This window comes from Suncus etruscus, assembly GCF_024139225.1.
Source record: "Suncus etruscus isolate mSunEtr1 chromosome X unlocalized genomic scaffold, mSunEtr1.pri.cur SUPER_X_unloc_3, whole genome shotgun sequence".
NCBI lineage: Eukaryota > Metazoa > Chordata > Mammalia > Eulipotyphla > Soricidae > Suncus > Suncus etruscus.
Window position 1 is genome coordinate 554,846 of NW_026060323.1, and position 8,978 is coordinate 563,823.

General features: G+C 37.2%; 1 non-coding gene across 1 annotated transcript; it reads left to right on the top strand.

The window, feature by feature from the left end:
- The first annotated feature begins 612 nt into the window (after positions 1-612).
- Positions 613-744, top strand: LOC126000616 (small nucleolar RNA SNORA51). Its single transcript, XR_007492815.1, has one exon. It is a non-coding gene; the product is annotated as a small nucleolar RNA SNORA51 (small nucleolar RNA).
- Positions 745-8,978: the final 8,234 nt, after the last annotated feature.

Genomic DNA, 8,978 nt, shown 5'->3' on the forward strand with positions numbered 1-8,978 from the left:
ACACAAAAATACAAAACAAAAATCCCTTTCTCACATCTATATTCATAGCAGCGTTATTTACATTAGCTAGACTCTGGAAACAGAGTCAATAGATGAATGGTTAAAGAAACTATGGTACATATACACAATGGAATATTCTGCAGCCATCAGAAGAGATGAAGTCATAAAATTTTCCTATACATGGATGCATATGGAATCTATTATGCTGAGTGAAATAAGTCAGAGGGAGAGAGATAAACACAGAATGGTCTCCCTCATTTATTGGTTTTGAGAAAAATGAAAAACATTTGTGTACTGATTCTAAGACACAGAATAGAGGAGGACTGGAGAATGCAGTTCCCGACATGAAACTCACCACAGGTATCTTTTAGTGCAGTCACAGATATAATTACATGGAGAACTATCATAACAAAATGTGACTGAATGAGGGAAGTAGAAAGCCTGTCTAGAGTACAGGCTGGTGTGTGGTGGGGAGGAAGGACACTTGCAATGGGAATTTTGCACTGGTGAAGGATTTACATATATATATGTATATGTATATGTATATATGTATATATATGTATATATATATGTATATATATATATATATATAAAGTAAAAAAGAAAAGATAAGGTCTCGCAATTCTTACCACAGGCTGTGCTCTTTACACTGACTGTATAGAAAGAGGAGGTACAGAAAGTGTACCCCATATACACCTCAACACACGCCTTTTTCTGGTCTGTATTGTGAATTGGGGGACAAAATGTGTCTTCTGAGTTATGTATTAGAAAAGTATTTTCACTAGAAATCGTAAACTCAGCATGCCATTGTTTGTATAGAACCTTACCCAATATTATCATGGAAAAGGGAGCTAAATTAAGCTAAAATTATATTAAAAGTTATTTTCCCTTTATTTGAATGCTTTCGGCTATCTAACATTCTGTCATATATAAAAATAAGACAAATTGTCTACTCCTTGTGATCAATAAAAATTTTTGTGCAGGACTCAATTCATGGACCAGTTAAGAAATGATAAAAACATCGACACATATTTCAATCATTTTTAAATATTTTTCTATTTAACTTTATTTTATAATATATTTATTTAAATGCTATGATCACAAACATGATTGTAATTGAATTTCCCTCCCTCCTCCCCCAATTCTTGACTGTATTTCAGACAGGCACTCTACTTCTTTTACACATTAACATTGTTTTGGAAGTTGTTAGTTTAGTTATATCTGTAACTGCTCTCACCACTCTTCCTGGTAAGCTTCATATAGTTAGCTCTCATCTCTATTATCTCTGGGTATTATTACTCTTCTCACTTATATTTTTCTTAAAACCTATTGAGGAGTTAAATATCATCTATTCTAGTCCATTCTGCATCTCTTCCTCTCCCTCTGAATTATTTCATGCAGCAAAATAGTATTCATGTCCATCCATGTAAAGAAAATGTTCACGACCTCAACTCTCTTGAGAGCTTCATACTATTTCATTGTGTATATGTACCACATTTTCTTTAACCATTTATTTGTTGAAGGGTATCTTGGTTGTTTTCAGATTATTGTTATTGTAGTGGTGCTGCAATAAATATAGGGGTATGGAAGGTATATTTGTACTACATTTTTGAGTTACTAGGGTATATTCTTACAAGAGGCATAAGTTAATCATATGGGAGCTCAACTTCAGTTTATGAAGAATCTACATATTGCTTTTTTTAATAGAGGCTGGACTAGCCAACATTCCCATCAACAGTTAATGAGAGTGCCTTTCTTCCAACATCTACACCAGCACTGATTGTTATTGTACTTTCTGTTTGTGCCAGTCTTTGTGGTATGAGATGGTACCTCATTGTTTTTATTTGCATGTCCCTGATGATTAGTGATGTGGAGATACTTTTTCATGTACCTTTATAATTTGTATATTTTCTTTGAGAATTGCCTATTTCTTCTCTTTATTTCTTGATAGGTTTAGATCTTTTTTATCTTGTTATGTTCTGTCAGTACCTTGTATATCTTATCTGGTGAATAATGGGTGAATAGTTTTTCCTTTTGAGTGGTGGCTTTTGTTCTAGGTACCATTTCCTCAGAGGTGCAGTAGTATCTCCGCTTAAAATAGTCACATCTGTTTATTGCTACTTTTACTTGTTTGGAGAATGCTGTTTTCTACTTCAAGATGCCTTTAGTAGTTAGCTTTAAATACATGTCCCATATATCTTATGATTTCATATATAATATCATGGTCTTTAATCCATTTGCTTTGGGCATTTGTACATGTGTTAGATAGAGGTCTGAGACCACATTATATTGCAAATGGCTTACCAGTTGTGCCAACATCACTTGTTCAAGATGCTTTCCTTGCTTCGTTTTGCATTTTTTGCTCCTTTATTAAAAAGTAACATTCTTGCAATAGTAACTTTCAGACACGAAAAAGAAAAGAGCTGGAAGTTGCAGCTCACCTCATGAAGCTTACCATAAAGAGGGATGACTTTATTTAGAGAAATAACTACGTTTTGAATTATCCTAATAATGAGAATGTACAAGGGAAATAGAAAGCCTGTTTAGAGTACAGGCGGGGGTTGGGTGGGGAGGAGGGATATTTGGTACATTGGTGATGGGAATGTTGCACTGGTGATGGGTGGTGTTCTTTACATGACTGAAACCCAAACACAATCATGCATGTAATAAAATTGTGTAAATAAAAATATTTAAAAAAGTAAAAACAATGAAATGGGAATGTCTGAAGAATGCCTAATATGTCTTCAGAAAGCCAGCCCAGGACTGAGCAGGAGGGAAAAAAGGGAAGCAGAAGTTTAGCTTAGTATTCAGGACACACTATACCAGAACTGCTGTTTAAGCATACACTTTGAAAGGAAGAGAGTGGAGACTTTACTCTTTTACATGCACATGGTGAGTGTGCATAGAAAGAGCACTGTATGTAGAGTGGGGGACTTCACAGTTAGACTGGGAAACCCCTTTCCAAATCTCTTTTTCGAGCTTTAAATTAAAGTTGAATTGAACAACCAAAGAGGGATGTCCAGAACCAATGTTATAAGATTAAGTTTTCTTGGTAAGACACAGAGATTTTGCCTTTTCTTTTGGTTGAAAAGGAGGAAGAAGTTATTTCCATTATTTTCTAAAGTGTACTTAGAGTGCAACAGGTCTCTTCCCAACTCTCTATTTCCCTATTAATGATTAAAAATTCAGGGATCTTAATACTTTCATTAAATTCATTATTTCACTGAGTCTATTTTTAATTTTTCAGTAATCCAATTACTCTAATGACTTTATTTAAGCACCATGATTACAAACATGTTTATAGTTGGGTTTCAGTTATAAAATGAACACCCCCTTCACCAGTTTAACCTTCCCATCACCAATGCTCCCATCTCCCTTTTCCACCACCCCATGCCTGTATACCAGGCAGACATTCTAATTCTCTCCCTTATTACCATTATTATGATAGGAGTCATATAAATATTTTTCTAATTGCACTCACCACTCTTTCTGCTAACCTTCATATCATGGGCTTTTACTTCCAGCCTATGTCACTATTATCTATGACATTATTACAGTAATGTCTTTTATTTTTCTTGAATCCCACAGATAAGTGAGCTATTCGGTGTCTATCTCCATGATGGTTAGAATGCTGTCTAGTCAAACTTTTATGAAAAACAATATGGAGATTCCTCAAGAAACTGGTGATTGAGCTTTCATAAGATCCAGCTATACCCCTCCTAGGGATATACACTAGGAACACAAAAACCACAGTACAAAAACCCTTTCTGCATGGCCAGAACAGAGCTGGGTTCTAGATGATTCGAAAGCTCATTCTCTTACTTCAAGGACTTTTACAATTTCTAGAGGAACATTGGTGCATTTGGAATTCATTTTTCCAGCAGTCTCTGATTTATATGACATGGCCATAAAATGCTATACCCCACTTCTGCCTCTGCCTGAAACAGAGATAAGCAGACCTTCCTAACTTGATCTGTTAGGTTCATCACCGAATTTACCAATTTTCCATATGGAAAAATTATGGTGATCCCTCAAAAAGTTTCAGCCAGACCAATAGTAGGGCAGATAAGACACATGGCTTGTGATAGTCCAAATACAGAAACAACCTAATGGGGCAACTAATACTTCAGTGGGGATGTGAATAAAGAAAAGGTAATGTCATTACTCCAGGATAAAGAAGAAAATCCTGCTGCTGGTGACAACACCAATAGACTTTGAGGGCATTGTAATAAGATTAGTCAGAGAAAGGTGAATTATGGTTTGACATCATTTCTATGTAGCAGCTAAAATCTTAAACCTGTAGAACTAGAGAGTAGAATGGGGTTACCAAGGGGGAAATTGGGGAAATAGTTGCCAAAAAAGAGAGATGAGTAAATCCCAGAGAACTAATCCAGAGCATTGTCACTACATTGTCAACAATCCTGTATTATGTACATTAATGATCTGTAAGTGAGGACCTTAAAAGTCCCCACTATAAATAAAAGTGATGACAATTATTTGTTGTAAAAAAGAGTTCTGCACACCTATATTCATTGCAGCACTATTTACAATAGCCAGAATCTGAAAACAACCCAGATACATGACAATACATGAGTGGCCAAAGAAACTATGGTGCATATTAAAAAAATGGAACACTATGCAACTGCCAGGAAAATAAAGTCATGAAATTTTTCCATACACGGATGGACATTCAAACTATTTTTTATTTTTGTGAAAAACAAAACAGGAAGGTTTTTTAAGAATCTACAACCGGTTACGGACCAGATGCTGGAACCAGGATAGAATTCTGACTCGTGGATTTGTAACCTTAAGCAACCTGCTTATGTATGATGAGCTCCAGTTTCGAGCTGAAAAAAAAATGGGTTAACACTACCTGTATGGTAGACAGTTGTTGGAAAGGTCAAATAAGTTGCAATTTTGTTAAGATGGCCAGCCTCAGGGGAAAAACACCTACAACAAGCTCTTTTTATTAAAAGTTTAAGTGAAATCCAAAATTATATAGAGTATTTAAAGGAAGGTCGTGTGGGCAAATAAAAGTTGAGAAAGTTTTGTTTTCTAAGATCCTTATGCCATATCTAATCAAACTGCTGGAGCCATTGTATCATTCAAGGTCAAAGACCAGTCAGGTAGAGTTCTAAAATGCAATCTATCCTGCTACCTCAGAGTTGTTTTTAGTATATTTTATCTGGAAATTTTGCTATATTTAGACAGTTCTAGAAGAGCTCTGGTGGGGATCTTCAACATCGACTGTCATGTCATTTGCAAATGTGGACCATTCCATTTTGCCCTATCAGATCTGTTTCAATGTGCACCATTTTCGCTTCTTTCTGTATTCTACCAACTAGACTTCAGCCTGCCGGAACTCCAAAATATTTATAATTTAGGTTATGTCATCATTAGCAAAGATCTGTCACAAGTAGTAGCTGTCCATTTAAAGTAGGTCTAGTGACCTCAGGTTAGGTCCAATCAATACTTTTATTTTTTTGCTTTTTGGCCACACCTGGTGATGCTTACGGGTTAATAATGGCTATGCTCTCAGAAATACATTTCTTGGCTTGGGGACAATATGGAGCCAGAAATCGGAATGAGTTCTGTCCTAGGGTAGTGCATGCAAGGCACATGCCTTGCCCCTTGCGCCACTGCTCCAGCCCCCAGTTAGTACCTTTTATTTTATTCATTTATGTATTTATTTATTAATATTTTGTTTGATTTTTGGTCACACCCGGTTACGCTCAGGGGTTACTCCTGGCTGCGCACTCAGAAATCGCTCCTGGCTTGGGGGACCATATTGGAGACTGGAGGATCAAAACAAAATCCATCCTATGTTAGCGCTGGCAAGAGAGATGCCTTACCACTCCACGCCACCGTGCTGGCCCAGTTAATACCTTTTTTATTCCAGCTTGAAACATAATATTAGGGCCAAAGAAATTGCTCAATGAGCCAAGACTGAGGCCTGGATTTGATCTCAGTACTATGTGAAGTCTGATCACTACTAAGCACTGAATCAGGAATAGCTCTGGAATGCCATTATATTAGGCCCAAAAATCATGAAAGAAAAAAAAATAAGAAAAAAGAGAAAGAAAAGTACCCATAGATTTATTCTTCAGGGTTTTCTGAGCAATTTCACTGCCTTTATTTCTGATAGATGCTGACATTTGGAAACTTTCTTTACACCAAAAGGAAATCAGGGAAAGATATTAGCAGGGTGCCCTGCTAAAATCAAGCTAACCAGAGAGCTGACTGAATGTCGTCAGTCATTACTATTGTCATCATAACTTTTCCAGAAATGTCAAACAGATTTCTGTTAGGGTCCATACACATTCCCACTTTCCATTGGTCCAGGTACTCCTAAGCAAGAGACACATAAACTTATCTCCAACCAAATAACCAGGCCAGCTGAAACCCAAATAAAACGTGTTTGTCTCCAGAAAGAAACTAAGCCCCCCCAATATACATTGCTTAGCTCTGTCTCGGGTAAAGTTATTGAAGTATGACCAATGGGATAAATAAATTAATGCAAATTGTGAATTTCCAAGATTCCCCCTCTTCTTCCACATGGCAATACACATATATCAGTTTCATAAGGGAGGGATGAATTCTGACCCACCTGTCTCGTACTTACCCCTTCTGTTCTAGAACATGAAGGAAACACTGTGTGTAAGGACATGTTGACACGACATTCACTTTATCAGGCTTAGCTCTGAATCACTTTCTTCACTCCTGATACCAGTTTAGATAGTTGACAACATGTGTAAGAAACTCTTTTGAAAAGTCTCTTTTCTGAGACACCAGTAACACAGCACTCCACTTATTCTCTATTTGGGATGTTCCTTGGAGTTAGAACATTTTTTAATATAATTTTTATTTTGATCATAGTGGCTTACATATTGTTGACAATATTTTAGGTACATATTTACATAAAATCAGGGGGGCTTCCCATCCCCAAATTGTCCTCCCTAACCCTCCGTTTTTGTCCTACCTCCCATTTCCTCTTCCCTCACCCTCAGGTCAGCTAGAATATATGGTCCCCTCTGTATCTAACCTACTACTTAGAAGTCTTGCATCAGTTTGGTCTTGCTGCCTCCCTTATTTCCCCCTGTAAGTGGGGGCAGGGCTAGCTAGTTCAAGTTACGTGGTTTTGCCCGAAAAAGAGAAAGTAAATTAACTGGGGTAAGAGTCTAATACCCCGAAAATGGGTTGAATCCTTCTAGAGGTTCTCATCATCAATTTGGGAAGTGAATGAGAACAAGAAGGTGAAACACTCCACCAATACCAAAAGAAGTGTCAAATATCCAGTGAGGACTCCGGTTATATTGATAGGCACCACAAAAAAACAGATTAAAAATAATAATAAAAAAAATAAGAAACAAAAACAAAAATAAACAAAAAAAAAAAAACACGCCGTGGTCTTGAAATAAGAAACATGGTGTAGCACAAAACGAAAGAAGAGAAAGGAAGAGAGAAAAAAAATAAGAATAATTGGGGACAACAATTTCAATAATCACATCCAAACAGAGAAATCGACCAAAATAGCTAGGTAAATAAAAATAATAATAGCGATAATAAATGAAGGGAAGATTATATATATATATAAAATGTCCAAAGTTTTGTGTTTTTTGTATTTTTGTTTTTTTCCCTCCTGCCCTGGCACAGTAAATATTGGGGTTATTCGAAAAGGATTTCACTTGCCCTATGGATATGGGGTTTCTCCGTCCTTGGAGTATATAGTCATGGGATCAGCTCTTTGCTCAGGATCATTACTCTCCCGGTGGTGTTTCTTTTTTTTTTTTTTTTGGTGTGTGGAAGACTTCTGCTCTGTCCAGGGTGATACAATCAGAGCTCTGTGCTTAGAGGTCTCAGTATCTGTACAGATCCTGAGGTAGGACTTATGGTGAAGTCAGTCTTTGTGAATCTAGAGGTTCTGTTACCTCAGTGCCATTTTAATCCATCTTCTGTGGTTGGTGGTCTTGGTCTTTGCACTGAACCTAGGATGGCATTTAGAATAGCATCTTTCTTTGTGCTTCCAGAATCCCCTTTCCGTTACAATTGTCTCTGCCAGACCTTTGGAACTGGGGATCATGCTTATAGTGCAGGTCTTAGGTCAAGCCCTAGACTAGGGCTTTTTTATTGGTCCCAAGATGTATACAGTCTGGTCGTGGTTCTAGCAGCCAGTCATCTGTAAATCACGATCTTGGCTTTTTGGACCTACCAAAGGGTGCCACGTCTTCTGCTTTTGTCTTGTCGTTAGCTGGTAAGGTAGGCTAAACTGCTCTAAGGTCAAGTTGTTCACATTTTCCTCATTGTCGGGATATCATGTTAGAGCTGGTCCTTGTTGTTGACCCCGCAGTATTAAGGCTGTCCCAGATGGAGTTTGTTTCTTGCAGCTGTTGTGAAGAGCTTTGCCGTTTCTATGTCTGGGATCCAGGGTTCAAGGCTGGATGAATGGTATCTAATCACCTGAGGTCTAAGTTGATTCCACATGACATATTTTCAAGGTAGGAGATATCCCTGTATTATAAACAACTATGAGTTCCTATCTCTAGTAGATAAGAGCTCTTTTTTTGTATGTAAGATTTCCCCTTTATTTAGTGTGCCTTTGCATGGGGAAGTGGTGCTCCGTTATATTGTCGGTGTATTTGGGGTGGACAGAGTGGGTAACAGAAATAGATTGCATACCCAAAAACGATTAAAAAAAGAAATAAAAGTATATGTGCCCACAAATGTGTATGTAGGGCAAACATTTAAAAAAGTAAACAAATTTAAAAAAAAAAATAAAATGAGTTAGCAAAGATTTTAAAGGACCAAAGTGGTGCAAAAGACTACTTTACATTTGGGGAGAACAGGTAAAGAGGTGCTGTATTACAGGTCTTATGCCTATGTAGGAAGTACAGTTTTTCCCGTTGTCTTTTGGGTTTTTCTTGTGGTGTGTGGGTTTGTAGGCATCTTCCAATCACACCCCCTGACCTTCTTTAGATTGG